The sequence below is a fragment of the Kogia breviceps genome, chromosome 4 (assembly GCF_026419965.1).
Source record: "Kogia breviceps isolate mKogBre1 chromosome 4, mKogBre1 haplotype 1, whole genome shotgun sequence".
Classification (NCBI taxonomy): domain Eukaryota; kingdom Metazoa; phylum Chordata; class Mammalia; order Artiodactyla; family Physeteridae; genus Kogia; species Kogia breviceps.
The window spans coordinates 36,425,718-36,447,677 of NC_081313.1; the positions used below are offsets into that span (position 1 = coordinate 36,425,718).

Consider the following 21,960-nt stretch of genomic DNA (forward strand, 5'->3'; position numbering starts at 1 on the left):
TGAGGTTTTACAAAGTAAATATTTTGTCCTAGTCACATACATTATAAGTTGCAGAGCTGGTATGTACTTTAATATTAAAAGCACTCATAAGAGGCATCAACATGGGTGTGAAATATGTAACCAAAAAGATAAAAGTGCTCCAAACCAGGAGAGTAATCATCCACAACTCAGCAAATAGTAGCATGAAAAGAATTTAAATACATGTGTTGCAAGTTTCCATCTCAGAGAACTGTAGATACTAATAAATATTTCTTATTCAGAGAACTGACACCAACACTATAGTTATTCTCAACTTTTTAAATAATAAAATGCTCTGTCTTCTCCAACTATCTATCATGGAAAGATTAATACATTCCATCAAAAGCTAACAGCTTGAGTCACAAAAAATAGAATGTTGGAATTAGAAGGGATTTTAGAAACTGTCTAACCTATTCATTAGCAAATGAGGAATATAGACCCAGGAAGAGATGTACACACTTGTATCCTACCTAGAAAATAGTAAAATCAGTGCTGTTTTCCTCATAGAAAATAAATTTTTAAAAGTTCAATAACCTATATAAGAGTGCTTGGATCTCCTCTACTGATTGACAGAGAACAAATGCAAATGAATTGTCAACAGCTAATTCTTTATTCTGATTGATAGCAGTTGTCCTAGATATTGATCTGAGCCAGCTGGATGGAAGAAGTTACTGTAGATGAAGCTTGTAGCAGATAATCAAATAATGCAGAAACTGTCTAGGTCCTAGACTCTAATAAATATAACTTAGCTCTTCAAGAACAGGAATTCCATCTTGCCTGTTTTGGCTTTCCAGGAAATAGCTGAATGCATAATACTTGTAGCTGAAAGGAATGGTAGATGCTTTCCTTCTGCTTCTGCTCCAATTAATGTTTAATGATTGCTTTCTGTGTGTTAGACATTGTGCCTTGAGCTTTCACCTATATTAATCTCACTTAATCCTCACCAAAAACAAACAGAGAGAAGGGGAAAGGGGCAAGATAGGAGTAGGGGATTAAGAGATACAAACTACTATGTATAAAATAAATAAACAGCAAGGATATATGTCCAGCACAGGGAAATATAGCCATTATTCTGTAATAACTGTAAATGGAATATAATCTATAAAAATATTGAATCGTTATGCTGTATACCTGAAATTAATATCGCAAAGCAACTATACTACATTAAAAAAAAAAACAAAACCTTGTGAGATAAGTATCATCCCCATTTTACAGATAAGGACACAAGTTTAGAAAAGGTAATTCTCCCAAAACCTATGATTAGTAAAACTGATGCTAAAACACTTGATTCCAAGTCTAGAACTCTTTAAGCCATACTTCTCTTTCTTTCACATTGTCTGTTAAAAACATTTGTATCAGAAGCTATCTGAGCAAACATCATACCATTTATCAGACTATTGAGTATTCATTACAACGTAAGCAGTGTTCTGAACGTCTCAGCTGGAGGTGACTTGATGATTATAACAAGATTAGGAGCTGATTTTTGAACAGACACCCTAGACCTAAACATCTAAACAAGTATTGTCCCTCACTTGGAGGTGGTACTATTCAGTCAGGGAAGAGCCATAGAGTTTTTAAGACAGCAACAAGATAAAACATTGCTTTCCTTACGAAAAGCCATAGATATTTATAAGGCCCCATCCTAGGAGGACCAAGCTACATAATATAACAAAAACCACTCAGGTCAATGTCTAAGGAATTATATAATGCTGAAAGGATAAAATGATATTCTTGTCTTGACCCTGAACTCCTGGACAGCAGGGACCGAGTTTCCTTTATCAGTATAAAACCAGATACATGACAGATGTTCAGTATGTTGGTGGCTGAATCTGAAACTAATTGTAAAAATAGTAAAGATAATAATATAAGTTTCTATGTCCTCTCTTCCTGTTCTACAGACTAAGCGGGTAAAGGTATAACTGGGTAAAAGTATATCAGATGGACAAAGGTTAAAAAAAATTTAGTCTTGGCTTGTAATTATCAGATTTAATGATTATTATGAAAATATTCTTGGTAGAAACAAACTTAATTACAATTTTATTTAAGAGTATCAGAAAGGTGCATAGAAAAAGAAATGCCTTCTCATCTTCAGTAACCAGTACTTCTAAGACTGCAGAAAGCAGTTTGATATTCATTGAAGTGTGTGGTTAATCTAGCTGTTGTCATTTACATTCCTGTGTTTGCAGTTAGTGTCATCTTTAAATCACTTAGATATTTAAATAAAATTTTAAAAGATGACTTCATTAGTTAGCTGTAGAGATCTATATAGCGTACTGTGAAGGCCTGACTTTTGAGAGCAGATATAAAAAGCAGCACAAACTGGGTTAATTTAAACTCAAACAAAAGGTCAGCTGGCAAAAAGTAAAGACCTCTCTGACCTCTTGTTCAAATCCTGGAAGCTATAAATCCCACTAAACTACTTAGGGCTTTATGAAGCAAGGCCAACAAAAGATAATCAACATTGTAATTATTGTTCAATTATAGGCAGAATAATAAGCCTGGTTTTTATTTGTCAAAGCAACAGGCCTTATGTCATTTGTAAAACCATTTTAATGAATAGTAGAAAGCTGTAGGTTACATAGCAATTAAAGAAAAATCATAAAACCAAACACTTAAAATTGGTTGAAACCTTAACAGTATTCATCAAGCTTTTTGAAAGTCAAGGTTACAAGGGTAACTAAAATGCAAAATTTAAGGACAAAATCTATTCAGGTTTCACAATCTCCAGTGTCTCATTTTTATCAAAAAGTTCAGCCAAAGAGGGAAGGAAAATTGAAAAACCTGTAGGACTCCAAACCGCAAGTTAAGTGACCTTGGTTTTTCCTTGTCAAGTGTCTCAAAAACAAGAAGCAGGATGTTCTGTAAACTAAAAGTTGAAAATCTGGGTAACACTTTATGGTGTATTTTATAAGTACTTAAAAAAAAACAATTAATAAATGATTGGAAGAAAATTTTGCTCTTATTTATTTTAAGATGTATTTGTGTTTCATTGCTCATGCAACACATAATGCAAGGTGTTTTACAAGGTCCTTAAAACTGATTATTAAATAATTTTAAAGCACTAATTTTCTTGAAAGCCTGCTAAGTTATTACCTCTAAATCACTGAGTGGAAATAATTTTTTATTGAATTCTTACATATAATACTTTGTAAGTATTGATAGTATGTGTTTCTTTTGTAAATAAAAATTATAGAGAAGTCTGTAGTTAACAATTTTCTTTTCTAAATATATTTCTGTTATTGATTAAGAAGTTAAAAATGGAAACATAGAATGACACCTTTTGAAAGCAATTGAATCTTTCTTGAAATATAAACTGCTTATTTTTCTGTCTGAATATATGTTTTAAATTTCAAAAATCTGTGTTTTTAGATTTGCATTATAATTGAACAGCTTTTAAGTGAGCAATCCCCGAGGTTATAGAAACCTTGTATAATCAACCTATTGGAGAAACTTCATAAACACAAAGCAAAACTTCAAACCCTCCAGTACATTCCTACAACCTACATTGAAGAGAAAAAGCATGTCATGATAAAGTGAGAATAGTGTCCTCTGGTCTCTGGGGTTTGGGTTGGTTTTGTGGTGGTTGAGAGAAAGAGGAAGCTTTCTGTGGCAAATATGGAACCCACTGAAACCTCTTGGTTCTGGCATTTCAACCAGGACTCAAACCTCTGGCAAAACATAACATTCTGTTTCTAAGAAAAGAGGTTTACAAAGCTCAGAAAACCTTGGACATCAAATGGTTCTTACAAAACAACATTTTGATGATTTAAGTGTAAATGAATCAGAAACATATGGATTAAATTTCTATTAAAATACACTTGGGTTGAAAAATTAACAGTGAAAGTGCTTGGCAAGATGAGTTTTTAGTTTTACTGAATCCAAAAGTTTTGAAAATATCTGCTAAGGTAGTAACTTAGCAGGCTTTCAAGAAAATTAGTGCTTTAAAATTATTTAATAGGGCTTCCCTGGTGGCGCGGTGGTTGGGAGTCCGCCTGCCGATGTAGGAGACACGGGTTCGTGCCCCGGTCCGGGAGGATCCCACGTGCCGCGGAGCGGCTGGGCCCGTGAGCCGTGGCCGCTGGGCCTGCGCGTCCGGAGCCTGTGCTCCGCAACGGGAGAGGCCGCAGCAGTGAGAGGCCCGCATACCGCAAAAAAAAAAAAAAAAAAAAAAAAAAAAAAAAAAAAAAATTTAATAATCAGTTTTAAGGGCCTTGTAAAACACATTGCATTATGTGTTGCATGAGCAATGAAGCACAAATACATCTTAAAATAATTAAGAACAAAACTTCAAGTTGACAAACCCAACACAGATGGATTCTTCAGCGTTTCATTGGTAATACCAACCAACTCTGACCTCAGATACTGTGGATGTCTACCCCATTTAAAAGGTGAATCAGATACTGCCTCAGTCTGTTCTGGCTGCTATAACAAAATACCATAGACTGTGTGGCTTATAAACAGCAAACATTTACTTCTCACAGTTCCAAAGGCTAGAACATCCAAGATCCAAGTGTCAGAAGATTCAGTGTCTGGTGAAGACCTGCTTCCTGGTTTATAGACAGCCATTTTCTTGCTGTGTCCTCACATGACAGAAGGGACAAGGAAGCCCTCTGGGGTCTCTTTTACAAGGGCACTAATACTGTTCATAACAGCTCCACCCATGACTTAATCACCCCCAAGGTCCCACAGCCAAATGCCATCTCATTGGGTGGTAGGATTTAACATATGAATGGAGGGTACACCAACAAGATACACAAGCAAGAGGGTACACCAACAACTCAGGTATAATAGTTTTAATTATACATTAAGTTATAGAATGTTCTACTTATTTCTAAATCTTAAAATCATTGTATAATCATTCCAGAAAAATAGAAAGAGCTTCCAGGAATTCAAAACCATGTCTAATCTCTTCCTACTTTTGCAAAACTCAGAAATCCTGGTTATGACAAGTGCAAATGTTTTCTAAAGTGTGGGATATAGATCAGCTGTGTCAGAAATACCTAGGTTTTTATTTAAAATGTAGACTCCTGGTTCTTTTTTCAGATCTACCCTATCAAAGTCTTTGGAGGTAGGGCTGGGCATCTCCATATTATACAAGCTCTGATTCATAAGCCCTCCAAATGTTGAGAATCACATCAGTAATACATGACGCAGGTACTCCTAGGTCTCATGAGGGAAGGGTACCATCATTTTCTGAGTGGCTAACTTGAGTGTCACATTGGTTTGATTTCTATACTGAAAGATCCTCATGGGCAGAAACTGTCGACTCACACTCACCATTGCACGCCCAACACAGTGCCAGTCATAAGGTAGAATAAAACAAACGTGTCCTAATAAATTCAATGAACCAAAACGTATAATTTTTTCTTTAAAACTTTTGCATGCAAGAATATACTTTGAGGACTTCCCTAGTGGCAGAGTGGTTAAGAATCGCCTGCCAATACAGGGGACATGGGTTTGAGCCCTGGTCTGGGAAGATCCCACATGCCGTGGAACAACTAAGCCCGTGTTCCACAACTACTGAACCTGTGCTCTAGAGCCCGTGCGCCACAACTACTGAGCCTGCGCGCGTAGAGCCCGTGCTCCTCAACAAGAGAAGCCACCGCAATGAGAAGCCCGTGCACCGCAAGGAAGAGTAGCCCCAGCTCGCTGCAACTAGAGAAAGCCTGTGTGCAGCAACAAAGACCCAACGCAGCCAAAAATAAATAAATAAAATTAAAAAATTTAAAGAAAGAAAGAATATACGTTGAGATAGTTCTGAAGGGTCATGATAGTTATTAAATACTCCTCTATTCAACATTTTATTTTCTATTTTTACTATTGGATCTTAAAATGTAAATGAAAGAATGTGTAGGTAGCTTTGTTTATATACCAGAATTACAGAGAAATGGCTTAAAACATATTGTAGCTTTTCTCTGAGTAATATCAATCCACCTAAATTGATCCTCCTGTGCTAAATCTCATGAATAATTCTGTCAAGGGAGTAAATGTTAAATCCAGGTTACAGTTATCTTTACAAAGTTACTTGCTTAATGACTCTCTGTCTGTATCTAGTATCACAGGAACAAGCAGAAAGTTTATCCCTGTAAGGTGATACTATGAAAGAAACATAAGTGATGAATCACAACCAGTTAAAATATTTATGCCAAAAGGTACAAAGAAATGTAATGACAGGCAAGAAAATATTTTAATAACTGTGATTATTAAAAGCATTATTTTTATGTACAATAGTTATAGATATGTTTTTCTCTGTTTATAAAATGAGTCACGTTTATCAATGTTTTTGGGGAAAAAAACCCAATGTATGAACAAGAAATCCTCTCACTACCCAGAATCAATACAAATGCTAACAGTTTGATAACTTCCCCCCCATTACACTACCTTGATGTACAAATACATCAAATGTATTTGTATGTCTGTTCACACACACAAACACACACACATTTTAATTTTAATTTTATATTGGACTATAGTTTATTTACAATGTTGTGTTAGTTTCAGGTGTACAGCAAGGTGATTCAGTTATACATATGCATATGTCTATTCTTTTTCAAATTCTTTTCCCATTTAGGTTATTACAGAATATTGAGCAGAGTTCCCTGTGCTATACAGTAGGTCCTTGTTGGTTATCTATTTTAGTGTGTATATGTCCATCCCAAACTCCCAATATATCCCTTCCCCTCACCTTTCGCCTTTGGTAACCATAAGTTTGTTTTCTATGTTTGTGAGTCTGTTCCTGTTTTGTAAAGAAGTTCATTTGTATCATTTTTTTAGATTCCACATATAAGTGATATCATATGATATTTGTCTTTCTCTGACTTACTTCACTTAGTATGATAATGTCCAGGTCCATCCATGTTGCTGCAAGTAGCATTATTTCATTCTTTTTAATGGCTGAGTAATATTCCCTGGTTCTTTATCCATTCCTCATCTTCTTTATCCATTCCTCTGTCAATGGACATTTAGGTTGCTTCCATGTCTTGGCCACAGATTTCTAAAATATCCTAACATATGGACCTATAATTACAAATGTATTTTAAAATTAATCCAACGGTGATATTTTCCTGCATTCGTAAATATTCCTTACTTTAATGATTACAAAATAGCTCATCTAAGTTATTTAACTGTTCCCGGTTTTTGATACATCTAAGTCTCTTGGCAGTTTTACTATTTTAAATATCTTCTCTGTTCACTGTTAAAGTGCATTTTAAGGCACATCCCTGATGATCCTAAGATGAACTAAATTTAGAATTGGTAACAGTAGTGACTTAAAGCACTTTCTATAGGTCTGACCCTGAGCTTGTAAGCATCAGCTCATTTATCTCTCACAAAATAGCTGTGAGGTAGGTATTAACTTCCAATTTTACATTCTCTGGGTCAAAAAGCTAGTAAGAGGTAAAGTCAGAATAAGAACACAGAACTGTTTTTTTTCTAAAGCCTATGTTCTTCATCTTGATACAATTAATGTGTTAAAGAATGTGCAAAATATTTTTAGGTCAGTACCAAATTACTCTGCAGAAAGGTGCAGCCAGTTTGTATATTCTATATAGGTATCAACAGTGTTAATTTGACACAAAAAATAGAAGCATACAATTTTTTTAACCTCTGTTTTTTCTCATTAATGAAGCTAAATCTTTTTCATATATTTATTTCCATTTACATTTCTGTGAAAACTGTTCTTTGCCCATTTTCTTACAGTTCTTTTGCAATCGATTTGTGAAAAAAATCGCTTAAATTCTTTTTCCCATTTAATTTTTGTATGTTATTTTTCATTTACAGAAGAATTGCATTTTTATGAAACAAAGGAATATTGATTTCCTCTATGCTATTGGTGATATTATGTTTAGCAAGCAGTTCCCTTTTCATATGCACATGAAGTTGTATTTCTATTTTGTTTTCAGTTTTCACATTTAATTTTCTAATTCATCTTGAATTTGTTTTGATATCTAAATACCATTTGTTAAATATTAATTTATTCCTCATTATTTTGGATTAATCCATATATTTTATGAGTTTTCTATGTGAAAGAATATATAACCTGCAAATAAAGAGAGCTTTATTTCCTTCCTTCTAAGTTTTATGGTTTGAATTTCTTTTCCTTTTCAGATTGCACTTGCTAAGACCTCCTCCTATACAATGTACAGTTGAAGAAATAGTAGTGAGTATTTTCATCTTATTCCTCAGTTTAATGCTTCTTATTGGGGAGTACTTCTAACAGCAGCAGTCTTCTAATTCTCAATTTATTTGTTTATTCTTTTAATAAATATTTATTGAACACCAATTATTTGCTAGCCCCTATTTTAGGTGCTTGGGATACAACTGTGAACAAAATTCCTAGTCTTGAGGAACACATTAGACAATTATTATAGATTATCTTTTTTAGGTTAAGGACATTCCCTTGTATTGTCAGTTTACTAATTTTTTTTCATGAATGTGTTGCATTTTGTCAAGTGTTTTTTTTCTTTTTTCTGTTCTGATTTTATTGAGATGACTTTTTCCCCCCAATCAGTTAAGGTAGTGATCAACATTTATAGATTTTTCTAATATTAAACCTTCCTTGCATTTTGAGGACAAACACAACTTGATTACAATATATTGCTTTATTACACACAATTTTTTGGATAATAGTATGTTGATGACATTTATTCATGAGTGAAATGGATCCATAATTTTCTTTTCATATTTTAGTTTAGATTCTAATTTTGTTATCAGAATTATATTGACTTTACATAATTGAATAGAGATGATTTCTTCTTATTTTATTTGCCATAGACAGTATGTCAGATTAGAATAATCTGTTTTTGAAAGTTTGGTAGCACTCAATTGTAAAACCATCTGGAAATGATGTTTGCTCTGCAAGGAGACTTATAATTATAGATTTACTTTTATAGGTATAGGACTACTCAGGGTTTCTATATTTTTAAAAAATCGGTTTTATCCACTTCCTATGTTTTCAAATCTATTGTTATAGCCTATTAATTTTCAGGAGTTTAATTTATTTTCAAATATATGTATTTGAAGCCACGTGATTTTCTTGAAGCACTTATCTTTAGGATATCTCATAATTTTCATATGCAGGTTTTTATTACTCTTTAGTTCTAATATTTTGAAATGTCTATATAATTTCTTCTTTAAACTGTAGGTATATAGAAGAGTGTTTATCAGTCTCATTGAATTGTGGCTAGAAAAAAGTATCTGTAGGCTACCTCCATTAACATTTTTTGAAACTTCCTTTAATGTCCATTGTGAAGTAAATTTTTATAACTATTCTATGTATGCTTGAGATTAATGTATATTTTATAGTTGTTAGATATAGAACTTTCTATATGACCAGCAGATCAACATTTTAAAATTTATTATTCAAATATTCTATATCTTTGTTGACTTTATCCATTTGACAAATAAATGATTAAGAAAAGTTTTTTTAACCCAGCACTATGAAGATGAATGTCTTTGTTTTTCATTATAATTCTATCAATTTTGTTTCATATTTGGATGATATATTATTATGTGGACACATATTTAAAATTATTTTATCTTCCTGGTGATTGGTTCTTTACTTATATGGAAAGGACCTCCTCTCTACTCCTAATAATGCTTTTTAATACTTTACTTGATAATGATAGTGTATAGTAAATAATTTGGCTGTGGTCAAGAAGTCTGGTCTTTGTCACCAGCTCCTATAAGGAAACCTCTAAAACCTTGGAATTTCCCTAATAATAACAGTGTCTTTATTGTTAATGAGGGTCCCTTGAGCAGTACCTCATAGTTTATTATTATGAGGTGAGTTATGGTGGGTCCCTTGGACCATGTGGTATTAGCTGGATCTGAGGAGTAGGGCAGGGTGACGAGATTAGTTCAAGCACTTGTGAATTCAATCAACTAATCATGCCTAGGTAATGAAGCCCCAGTAAAAACTCTGGACACTGAAGATGGGGTGAACTCAGGTTGGCAATACTCCATGTGTATTGTCACACAGGAATACTGCAGGCTAACATGCCCTGATGACAATGAAAGCTTTACATTTGGAACTTGCCCAAATTCTGTCCTATGACTGGTTATGATATATCCGTTCCCTGTAATAAACCATACATGTGAGCATGAAAGCTCTCAGTGAATCATATGAGTTGTTCTAGCAGATTATGGAAACTGAGTGTGGTTTTGGGAACCCTCAAACTTGCAGACTTCATACTCCAGAGGGCTGTATCCTCAAATCTAGTTCTTTGGCTAACTATGGGTAAGTAGCTATACCAACTTTATTTATTTTCAGTGCCCTAAAAATACTCTGTGCTTTGCCTATTCATCCCTTGCCCCTACAATTCCTGGCAACCACTGGTATTTTTACTGTCTCTATAGTTTTGCCTTTTACAGAATAGCATATACTTGAAATCATACCATATGTAGCCTTTTCAGATTAACATCTTTTGCTTAGTAATATGCATTTACGGTTCCTCCATGTTTTTTCATAGCTTGATAGCCCATTTCCTTTTAGTGCTGAATAATATTCCATTGACTGGAGGTACCACAGTTTATTTGTCTATTCACTTTGGAAGGACAATTAGGTTGCTCTCAAGTTTTGGCAGTTATAAATAAAGGTGCTAAAAACATCTGTGTGCAAGTTTTTCTGTGGACATAATTTTTCAGCTCCTTTGGGTAAGTACCAAAGAGTGTGACTGCTGGATCATATTGTAAGAGTAGGTTTAGTTTTGTAAGAAACCACCAAACTCTCATCCAGAGTGGCTGTACTCTTTTGCATTTTCCCCAGCAGTGAATGAGAGTTCCTGTACTCCACATATTTGTCAGCACTTGGTGTTGTCAGTGTCCTGGATTTTGGCCATTTGCATAGGTGTGTAGTGGTATATCTTCTTTGGTGAGGTATCTGTTAAGGTTTGGGGCCCATTTTTATATCAGGTTGTTTGTTTTCTTATTGTTGCATGTCAAGGGTTCTTTGCACATTTTGGATAATAATGTCTTTTGCAAATATTTTCTCAAAGTCTGTACTTGTCTTCTATTCTTTGGACATTGTCTTTCACAAAGCAGAAGTTTTTAAGTCTTAATTAAGTCCAACCTTCAGTTATTCTTTTATGGATTTTGCCTTGGTGTTGTGTTTAAAAGGGCATCATCCTACCCATGGTCATCTAGGTTTCCTCCTAAGCTATCCTCTAGGAGTTTTATAGTTTTGTGTTTCACATTTAGGTCTATGGTTTATTTTGAGCTAATTTTTATGAAGGTTGTAAAGTCTAGATTCTTTTTTTTTTTTGCATGTAAATATCCAGTTGTTCCAGCACCATTTGTTGAACAGACTGTCTTTAGTCCATTGTATTGCCTTTGCTCCCTTGTCAATGATCAGTTGATGATATTTATAGCATGTATTTTGGAGCTCTCTTTTGTGCCATTTATCTATTTGTTTATTCTTCACAAACACCGTACTGTCTTGATTACTGCAGCTTTATAGGTTTTTTAGTGTCAGTCCTCCAACTTTGTTTTTCTCCTTCAATATTATGTGGGCTCTTCTGGGTCTTTTGCCTCTCAATATAAACATTAAAATCAGTTTGTTGATGTCCATAAAATAACTTGCTGGGATATTGACTGGGATTGTATTGAATCTATAGATCAGATTGAGAAGAACTGACATCTTTACAATATTGAGTCTTCCTACCCATGAACATGGAATATTGTTCCATTTATTTAGTTCTTCCTTTATTTTGTTCATCAGTTTTGTAGTTTTCCTCATACCTATTACTTATTTTGTTAGATTTATAGCTAAGTGTTTTATTTTTGTGATGCTAATATAAATGATACTGCATTTTCAATTTCAAATTCTACTTGTTCATTGCTGGTATATAGAAAAGTGATTGACTTTTGTATATTAACCTTGTATCCTGCAAACTTGATGTAATTGCTTATTAGTTCCAGGAGGTTTCCTGTTAATTCCTTCAAACTTTTTTCATAGATGATCATGTCATTTACCAACAAAGACATTCTTATGTCTTCTTTCCTAATATGTATACTTTTTTTTTCCTTTTCTTGTATGATTGAAATAGCTAGGACTCTCCTACACTTTCAAAGGATAATCCAGGATACTGGATATAGAATTCTAGCTTTTTTTCTCCCAACAGTTTAACTATTTCACTCCATTCTCTTGCTTGTTTGCATGGTTTCTGACCAGAAATCTGCCATGATTCTTATCTTTATTCCTCTATAGAAACGAATCTTCCCCTCCCTGGCTTCTTTCAAGATTTTCATTTTGTCTTAGTGTTTTTGCAGTTTGAATATGATTTACACCTACACCTAAAGGCGCAGATTTTTGGTATTTAGCCTGTTTAGTATTATCTGAGCGTACCAAATCTGTGATTTGGTATTTGTCATAAATTTGGAAATTTCTAAGCCATTATTATTTTAAATATTTATTTGCTCTATTTTCTCTTTCTGGTATTCCAGTTATGTATGTAATGTACCTTTTTAAATGATCCCACAGTTCTTAGATGTTTTGTCTTTGTGGGGTTTTTTTTTCTATTTTTTTCTCTTTTCATTTGAGTTAGTTTCCTAGGGATGCTGTAACAAATTATCACAAACTTGGTGGCTTAAATCAACAGAACTTTATTTGCTCAGAGCTATGGGGTCCAAAATTACAGTGTCACCAGGGTTGCATTCTTTCTGAAGTCTCTAGGGAAGAACCCTCACTTGCCTCTTTTAGCTTCTGGGGGCTGATTGCAATTTTTGCTGTATTTTAGCTTATAGGTACATTATTCTAATCTCTGCTTCCATTTTCACATCCATTTCTCCCCCATCTCTGCACCTTAAATCTCTTGCCTTTTTCTTATAAGGAAAAGATTTAGGGCCCACTCTAAATCCAGGATGATCTCATCTTATTATCGTTGATTACATCTGCAAAGACCTTTTTACCACATAAGGTCACATTCACAAGTTCTAGAAGTTAGTGCTTAAACCTCTTTTGGGGCAATGACCTTCAACTCACTACTGCATTTCATTTTGGGAGGTTTCTATTGGCCTATCTCCAAGCTCACTGATTCTTTTTTTGGCTGTGTTTTTTTTTAAAATACAATTTTAATACAATTCCTGTGTTTTTATATGTTAATTTTTAATTGCTTCCTTAATTTTTAAAAATATATAATACATATTATATCCATATTCTGTAACTCTCACTTTCAACATCTGTGTAGTTTGGGTGTTGTATTAGTCTTTGGGGGCTGCCATTACAAAATACCATAGACTAGGTGATTTAAACAACAAAAATTAATTTTCTGGCAATTCTAGAGTAAAGAAGTCTGAGATCAGGCTGCCAGCACAACTGAGTTCTGATGAGAACTCTCTTCCTGGCTTGTAGAAGGCCACTTTCTCACTGTGATCTCACATGGCACAGAAAGAGCACTGGTGTATCTTCCTTTCCTTTAAGAGACTTGTGTCTCTTCCTTTTCTTATGGGCACTAATTCCATCATGAGGGTCCCACCCTCATGATCTCATCTGAATCTAATCACTTTCCAAAGGTCTCACCTTCCAATACCATTACACTGGGGGGTGGGTAGGGCTTCAAATATGAGTTTTGAGAGGACACAATTCAGTTCACAGCAGGTGTCTAAATAACTTGCATTTATTTCTTACTCACAGTAGCTGCTTTGGGAGTATTCTGATAGGAACACTCTTTCCCCAGGATCACTTCTGTGCTCCTCGAGGCAAGATCAGCTTTTCCACCTTCCTGTCATTCTTAAGTTCACTCTCCCCACAACAGGGGAGAATCTGGACCTAGGACACCTCCAACTCCTGGCTGCCTACTGCTCCAAGTTGGCTTCCTGCTGCTCTGGTTCCTTGGACTTCAACCCCTTGCTCACATCCAGGCCACCAGCCCCTGAAGCCCTGGACTGAGCTCCTCCAGCCTATTTTGGTGTTATCATTCAAAAAAAATTGTGGAGTTACTTAAAATATATATGCTAAATTATCACTTGTGTGTACATTATATTTATAAAAGTAATCTGGATGATCTAGACTCCGGATCATTACATTAATTCTACATCACTCATTTCTTATATAACGGTAAATTGAAATAGAAGAATTCAAAATAGTAAATTATTCTTTCAGAACTTTTCTTTTACAAAGCTTCTGTTGCAGGGGGCTATGAATAAACTATCAGGTAATTCTGACCATATAATAGAGGAAATTAGGTTTCAGTAGGAAAGGTAGTTTTATGCTGCCTTTCAGGCCTACAGTGCAGCCAGGGAATTACATGGGTCTGACTTTTTTTTAACTAAACAACATTTTCCCTCTCTGAAATATAAGCATATCATGTTTAGTCTGAAATGAGCTTAGAAATTTGTTCATGATTTGGCACACATGGCTAAAGGGAGAGAATCCAAAGTTATATAGGAAATACAGACATGATACAATGGTTAATTTACAGCTTACTTTCAGTGCCTTTTCTCTTTAATGACTTGAAGTTAAACAGGAACTTTTGGTGTTTTTGTATCATTTTATTTACTTATATGGATGTTGATTTTTTTACCCGTACCTTATTTTTTTCCCTTACATTGGATATTTTTTTAATTGACGTATAGTTGATTTAAAATACTGTGACAGTTTCAGGTGTACAGGAAAGTGATTCAGTTATATATATTCTTTTTTCAGATTTGTTTCCATTACAGGTCATTACAAGATACTGAGTATAGTTTCCTGTGCTATATAGGTCCTTACCTGTACATTCTTTATGCTTATAATAGGATTTTTAAAACAGGGGGGAAATACTTATAGCATAATAGTAATTGAATAAAAAGGAGTATAAAATTGTAAAACTAGTAAGTTCTAACACATTTTTCATTTAATTTTCCCCAATATGTTATTTTGAAAAAATATTGGAGATATATAAGAATTGAAAGAGTAATACAATAAACACTAGTATGCATTTCACCTAAATTCAATAATTGTTAACATTCTGTCACATTTACTTCTCTATCTCTCCTCTGCCCCCCCCCACACATTTATTAATGTGGAATCACTTGAAAGAAGTAGCAGACATCATGACATTTCACTCCTAAAGAGTTTAATATGCATCTTCTAAAAGTAAGGACATTCTCCTAAGAAAATAAATAATTTCCTAATAAAATAAAATATTCAGTTTATATTGGGTATTTAAATAATCAGAGACAATGAGGAGGAGGGGAAGGGGGAAGGAAAGAGGGGGAAAAGGGGGAGGAGGACAGGAGGGAAAAGAAATAAGTCAATGGCCTATTAGAAAGGATTCTTGGACAGTAGCAATTTATCCTTTGCAGTGTTTGTATACCTCCTGTTGTTTTTGGCCATAACAAGGCTACTTCTCCACTGGTAATTTCAGTTTCTGGAGGCAGAAAGGTATGCTATGCTTACGTGGAAAGCAGCTGATTGGGTGAGGAGGATTAGTGAAAAGGAGAATTTGAGAGTGACTCTCAGACTTCTGCCTTTGTAAACTGGAACTAACTCATATTGAAATGATTAGTTCTTTTAATGGGAGTCATGACTATGAAAAATGAGATTTTTTATTTTAATAAATTGAATGGAAATGATTTATATAAATGAGTTTTGATTTCTCTACTGTTTCAAATCTCTTCAATGTGGAAAGATTTTCCTTTTCTGAAGGTGAACTTGAGTTTTGAGAACAGTTGGAACTTGTGAACTAACCCTGGTGACTAAGAACTCTGAAATAAACAAAGTAATGCCAATTTGGCAACATCAAAAATATTTTCACTGAAAATACACAAAATACCAGAATGGATAAGGAGCCAATTATTGTGCCATAGTTCACACCTATTTATGAGTATCATATGCTGATGATACATAAATTTTATTGATTTACTGTTAGTTTAATAACCACATAAACACATTGTATTTCATTATAATTATTGAAAATTTATAATAGCTCTTTTTTAGTCATTTTGTAATTGAGAGCTAAATAGATTACTTTTCTCTCCTCAATATCTATCTCTGCTACCCTTTCTTTTTCTGCCAGCTTTATCTCTTTCATTGTGCCATTCTTGGTTACAAACTTTTTACGCTTGATACAGCCATTGGTTTAATATCAAGAGCCAGCACTCAGGGCCCTGTGGAATCTAGTCCCGTTGTACCAATCTAACATATTTTTATATTTTCCCTTCCATCAGTCTAGCCAGTGTCTCTTACTTTTCCATTCTGAACATCATAGTTATTAATTTACTGATCACACATTTATGAAATGCTTATTATACATTCGGCACTGCACTAAAATCTGGAAATACAAAGATGAATAAGACATCTTTCTTCACCTCAAGGAGCTCACATCATAGTGAAGTTGCCAGGTAATAAACAATAATTTAACACACTGTGAGAAGTACAAGTGCATTCTGGCGATCAGACAAGTTTATGACAGATCATGCTTCCATCCATTATTGTTTGCTATGTTAGTTTTCCTTCCAGTCTAAAACAAAAGAAAAGAGGAAAAGTTCAATGGCACTTTACAGCATATATAACCCAATCCCCTCATTTTTCAAATGAACAAAACTAAGTCTCAGAGCAGACTCGTGCTTAGTGAACAGGATTAGAATTCAACTTCTCAATGCATAGCCCCGTTCCTTTTCAAGATATTAGACTAGATTAATTGGCAACTGATGAGAGGCTAACACAAGGAATATTAGATAGACACCTAAAATATCATAGCTTGGTTTTCCCTCAAAATCGGGTCCTGTGACAAGGACTTGAATGCAGGTAGCTTTTTGAGGAGGTTCTCACAGGAGGTGTAAGAATGTATAAGACGGAGGAGCCCCAAAAGGGTGTGATTATGAGTGAGTTACCACTGTGAGCACCTGAGGCTCAATCTACTGAGGATCCTCCAAATCACTGTGTAGAATATGCCTGAGAATTACATTAACGAAGGACAGGGAAGTTGGGGTATTTACCAGTGACTCGCGTCCCTCGTCATTTTGGAGGTTGCTCTTGGGACCATTGAATCCCCAGTACTCTTCAGCTGTGGGCAGTGTGCACAGCTTCTTAGGGAGCGAGAGAAAAGTCTCAGGCAGTGAAGCAAGAGAGATTCCCCATCAGCAGTTATAGAAAATGCCCACCTTAGCTTCAAGTGAGTGCAGAGGTAAACCAGGCATAGGGAGCAGGGCATCAGTGATATCTGCTACATAGATGGATAAAGAGTTCTTGAGGACTGAAATAGAGGTTAATGTCACTTTCTTAATAATTCTGCCAGAGCCAGATCAACCATGGTCACCCATATCATTTCTCAGGTCAACACTGGCTGTTATTCTTGTTCCGGATAATTACCGCAGTGTAAGGGTTTTGCTCAATCCATCCAAGAGAGATATTCAGTGCACACTGCAGAACAAAATGGGAAAGAGTTATAGTAATTCTCCTTATCCAACATTTTTTCACATAGAGAGTTTTTCTTTATATTTCTCTATATTTTCCATAATTTGTTTTAAAAAGTATGTACCTTGGACTCTGACTAATATAGAAACAGTAATATTTTTCAAATTAAATTGTCATTTTCATTTTGCTCTACTATCTTTGAAAGGACAAACTGAGGATGTTGCTTACAGGGTTAAATAATCTATAAGAGTTCAGTTACTAACTGTTCAGGTAACTGTTTACGCATTCAGAAATAAATCTAAATTTCTTTTGTCTGGAAGTTGTCCCCGAAGAGTTTATTTATTTGTGGATACAATTTGAGTTAGAAGTCCTGGGAGAACTGTTTGTTTTTTGTTTGCCTAGTTTTTGTTGTTGTTGTCATGTGTTTGTTTTTTTGTTTGTTTGTTATTAGAGTATATTTTTATACTTCTAATGTGTGGTTTGGGTGGATTCCATGACATTAGAAGGCATGTGCACTTTTTTTTCCTTTTTGGTAAAAAGTTAGCCAGAGTATTTGAAACATCAGGAACATGAATTGTTTTTAAGATTTCTTTAGAAATTTGGGTTGATTCTTGTACTGTGTTAATATGTAAGGGTCTCTGATCTACCCTGCATTTTATTTTCTTTGCTATGTATTAAAAGAATACAAAGGATTTTGGTGCTGACTTTCCAAACGTATCTGATTCATTGAGATTTGAAAAGAACTCAAGTAAAGCAAAAAAAGAAAAAAAAAATTGTAGCCTATTCTTCATCTGGCTCTTGCTGTCCTGTGCATGATTGTGTATAAACAACAAGGAGTGAAACTTCTGAGGCCTCAAGTTTCTGCATCTATTAAACATACAAATTTAGCAATAGATGATCTCATAGATCGTTTTATTCTTCACAATTCTGTGACTTTTTATAGGTGTTGGAGACTTTTGCTATTTCATATGTTTCTAGCAATGCTTATCAGCTAATTTCCTCAAAGTGATCCGGGCAGATCCAGTTTAATATAATGAGCAAGCTATCTTTAGACACTCTTTAATACTCTGGTCATTTCCATTGTAGAGAGTCAACCTTAGCCATCTAAATTTTACGACCAATTAATCTCATGATAACACAAAGGGATTAGGGATTGGTTCCTGTCTCTAGCTAACACCCCACAAGCTGTGGTCTTCTACGGGATGGGAAAGGAGAGGAAAAAAAACAGTGAAGGGAAGACAGGGTAGGAATTGCAAGAAACCATGTTCCAGGTATTCTCCTGGCCCAGGAAACTGAGTCAAGGAAACAGAGGTCATTATCATACTGGAATCACTGACCATGTCCTAGAAGTCTCTGCCACCACAAGAATCAGAATCTTCCCGGTGGGTATATAAATCCAATCAGACACTGGCCACCAGGTGGCGCCAAACTGCAGCTATGATACAGGTGAATTTGAATCGTTTAGTTTTTTTGATGAAGCAGTCCTCCTGGGTCATTTCACAAAACTTACAATAATTGGACATTGGAATACTAATGACCTTACTTTTTTTTTTAACATTTCTATAATCCCATTATTGATAATTCCTTCTCACTGCCTGTAGGTAAAGTTGAAAACCTTTAGCTTTGTCTAAAACAAAGTCTGCCTTATTTTTCATTATCACCTCTCCCTCTTTCCCCTGAACTCTTACACAGTATAGTTTAGTCACATGGGAACAGCAACCGTTTACTAAATTTCCATTTTCTCATGCCTTTGAAAATACCATTCTTCTTTGTGAGATGCCTTTCCCACCACACTTCATGTGCTCTAGATCTAATTTAAAAGCTTTTGCTCTAGAAAAGGTCAAGCTTCTAAGATGTCCTCTTCTGTGAAGTCTCTTAGATTACGTCCAACCTTACAAAAGGCAGGGTTATTAATCCCTACTTCTCGGGTCTTCCAAAGAGCTTTGTTCATATTTGTTACTGTCATTTCTCACATTAAAATATCATTATTGGTATTTGTCAGTTTGCCACTTAGAATGTGAACAATTCAAGTACAGAAACAAACCAAACTTTTCATCTTTGTGTCAACAGCATCTAGTACTACATTTATCACATACTATACCTTTAATAATTGTATCTTGAATAACTAAAGCAGTATTTGAATAAAATATATATATATATATCTAAATTTGTAAGTTGGATTAAGTTTAAACACATATGGGCAGCTAAGTGTATAAAAGAAGCAAGTGGGGCTCTTCCTGTAAAGCAAACAATCCTTTTCTCATGTAGATGAGCACTGGATCCTTGTTTTTTCAGTCCTTTTGCTGCTGTCTTAGAGCAAATATTCATGAGTATTATATCATGTTATGCTGTTAATGGCCTGAAAATATTTATATGTATTGCACTTCCCAGAGTTAGTTGGTTTATAGGACAGAGTAAATTTACTTGATGGGCAAAATTCCTTTCACTGTGGTCTTCTCATAAGAGAGACTGATGTACCATGTATTCCCTAATTCTGACTTTCTTATTGCAACTCTTAGCTACAGTGATGATCACTGAATGGTCATTGGCATATGTGTTTTTACTGATGCCTCAAATACTCCTGCTGAGTTCAAAATCAGAAGGTAGTTTATTTCAAGAATTGGAAAGGATCTTAGTCCGTATGTCTTATTCTCACAGCTGAGGGAACTATGACATAGGAAAGTTAGATGGATTCCCACACAGCTTTTTAAAGAGAGAATTGCAGCAGGAAACTCATGTACTTCCACCCTGTTGCTTTCCTCTGACCCACAGAGTTAATAGGTCATCATGATTTACTTAGTTTATGACTTGGATAAACAAACAAGTCTGCACAGTGGTAGAAGAAAAGCCTACGAATGGCAACTTAGTTACAAACCATAGGCTAGAGTCCCTCTTATAATATCCTTTCTCCAGAATCAAATCTCAATATTCCAGGCTACTCCAATGTTTTGGTTTTGAATCACCTCTCTCTGGTTCTGAGCACTTTTAGATGCTCTAGAATTCTTTATACTTTTGATCTAGTCAGGGGTCTTATTTTGGCAGTTAAAGGACTTGGAGTGTCCCACAAAGGACTGTTTGCTTTCTTATCTAATCTTTAGTGCATCTAGCAGCAAAACAGACCATTTCACGGTATCATTCTGTCAGCAGAAGGTTGTTTAAGGATACACAACTCCTGTCACTTTTATTGTGTGGTCAAGTAAATAATCTGAGGCATTTCCAGCTCCCGACTACGTCATGTATTTGTAATTTTCTTTTTGCAGCCCCAGTTTGCTTCCCTTCTTTGGGGCCAGGTTCCAACTCAGAAGATCCAGCAAATGTTTTCTGAATAGGTGTGGCGTTCCAGTGCTTAGGCAGCACGGATTAAGAAGCCTCGAAAAAGCAACTTGATGTTGTTTTCTGAATTCTCTTCTACCTACCAAGTTGTGAAATATTTGGAACAGCAGTTCACTTGGCCCAAACTTTTCAGCTGTTTCCTCTGTTTTCATCTCCTCAGTGAATTGTAAAACCAGTTTTAAAGAACAGGATCCTATTGCCATGTTGGATCCTCTTTCAATCACACATGAGGTGTTTGGATGAAGCTTAGTACCCTATGGGCCTGTCTGCCCTGTATGAACACTAAAGTACCCATGAGGCTCTGTAATATGTATCAGGGCTGACAACACTTTTGGAACCTGGATAAACCCTGGGGGTAATCCAAGACTGTGAGTTGCTTCTTGGCAGGTCAGGCCACCTGCTAACAAACCAGAAATATGCAGGGAGTTTGCAATCCCTAGTCAGAAAGAAAATAAAGTTGTCGATGCCAGAAGCTTCATAAATTACAGCACAATCTCCGGAAAGAGGGAATTAAAGGGGTAGAAAGCAGACAACTGCAGGAACACCTGAATGTAATAACAAACTGGAGTGTTTTCAATTGGCAGAAAACTTGGACGTGGAAAAAGAACAATTCTGTTTGTCTCTGGCAAATGAATCAATGATACTCTCTGGTGCCACTAATCAGTCTGATCCTGACCTCACCTAAGTGCAAGTTATACCCTTTGATGACTGCAGTTGTGTCTTTCGAGCCTTCTTTTCCTACTTCCAGAGTGATTCCGATGCAGATCCTTGGCAGATGACAGTTTAGTGTTAGGGCTTTTTCAGTCAGTGGTAAAGTGAGAAATCCAATACGGTTTTCATAACATTAAATTTATTCAATTTAGACTGTCCATTCTTTTGAGAAATTGATTTTTCTACTTTCACTTACTATTAAAATGGCCACTCCTGTATGAAATGATGGAGAAAGTAGAGAGTACTTTTTTTTTTTTTTTTTTTTTTTTTTGCGGTATGCGGGCCTCTCACTGTCGTGGCCTCTCCCGTTGCGGAGCACAGGCTCCGGACGCGCAGGCGTAGCAGCCATGGCTCACGGGCCCAGTCGCTCCGCAGCACGTGGGATCTTCCCGGACCGGGGCATGAACCCGCGTCCCCTGCATCGGCAGGCGGACTCTCAACCACTGCGCCACCGGGGAAGCCCTAGATGGTACCTTTTTAATTTAAATGTCTCTGTTGGCAAAATGACAAGTTGGCAAACCTGAGTCATTCTTCACAGTTTAATGGTTCTTTAAAAAAAAAAA

At 35.4% G+C, this 21,960-nt stretch overlaps 1 long non-coding RNA gene across 1 annotated transcript in view; it reads left to right on the forward strand.

Moving 5' to 3' along the window:
• Positions 1–21,960, forward strand: part of LOC136793992 (uncharacterized) — a 564,836-nt gene that overhangs the window by 403,173 nt on the left and 139,703 nt on the right. Inside the window, exon 2 of the long non-coding RNA XR_010840126.1 lies at positions 8,125–8,176. This is a non-coding gene — a long non-coding RNA (uncharacterized lncRNA). The remainder of the gene's footprint in view (positions 1–8,124; positions 8,177–21,960) is intronic.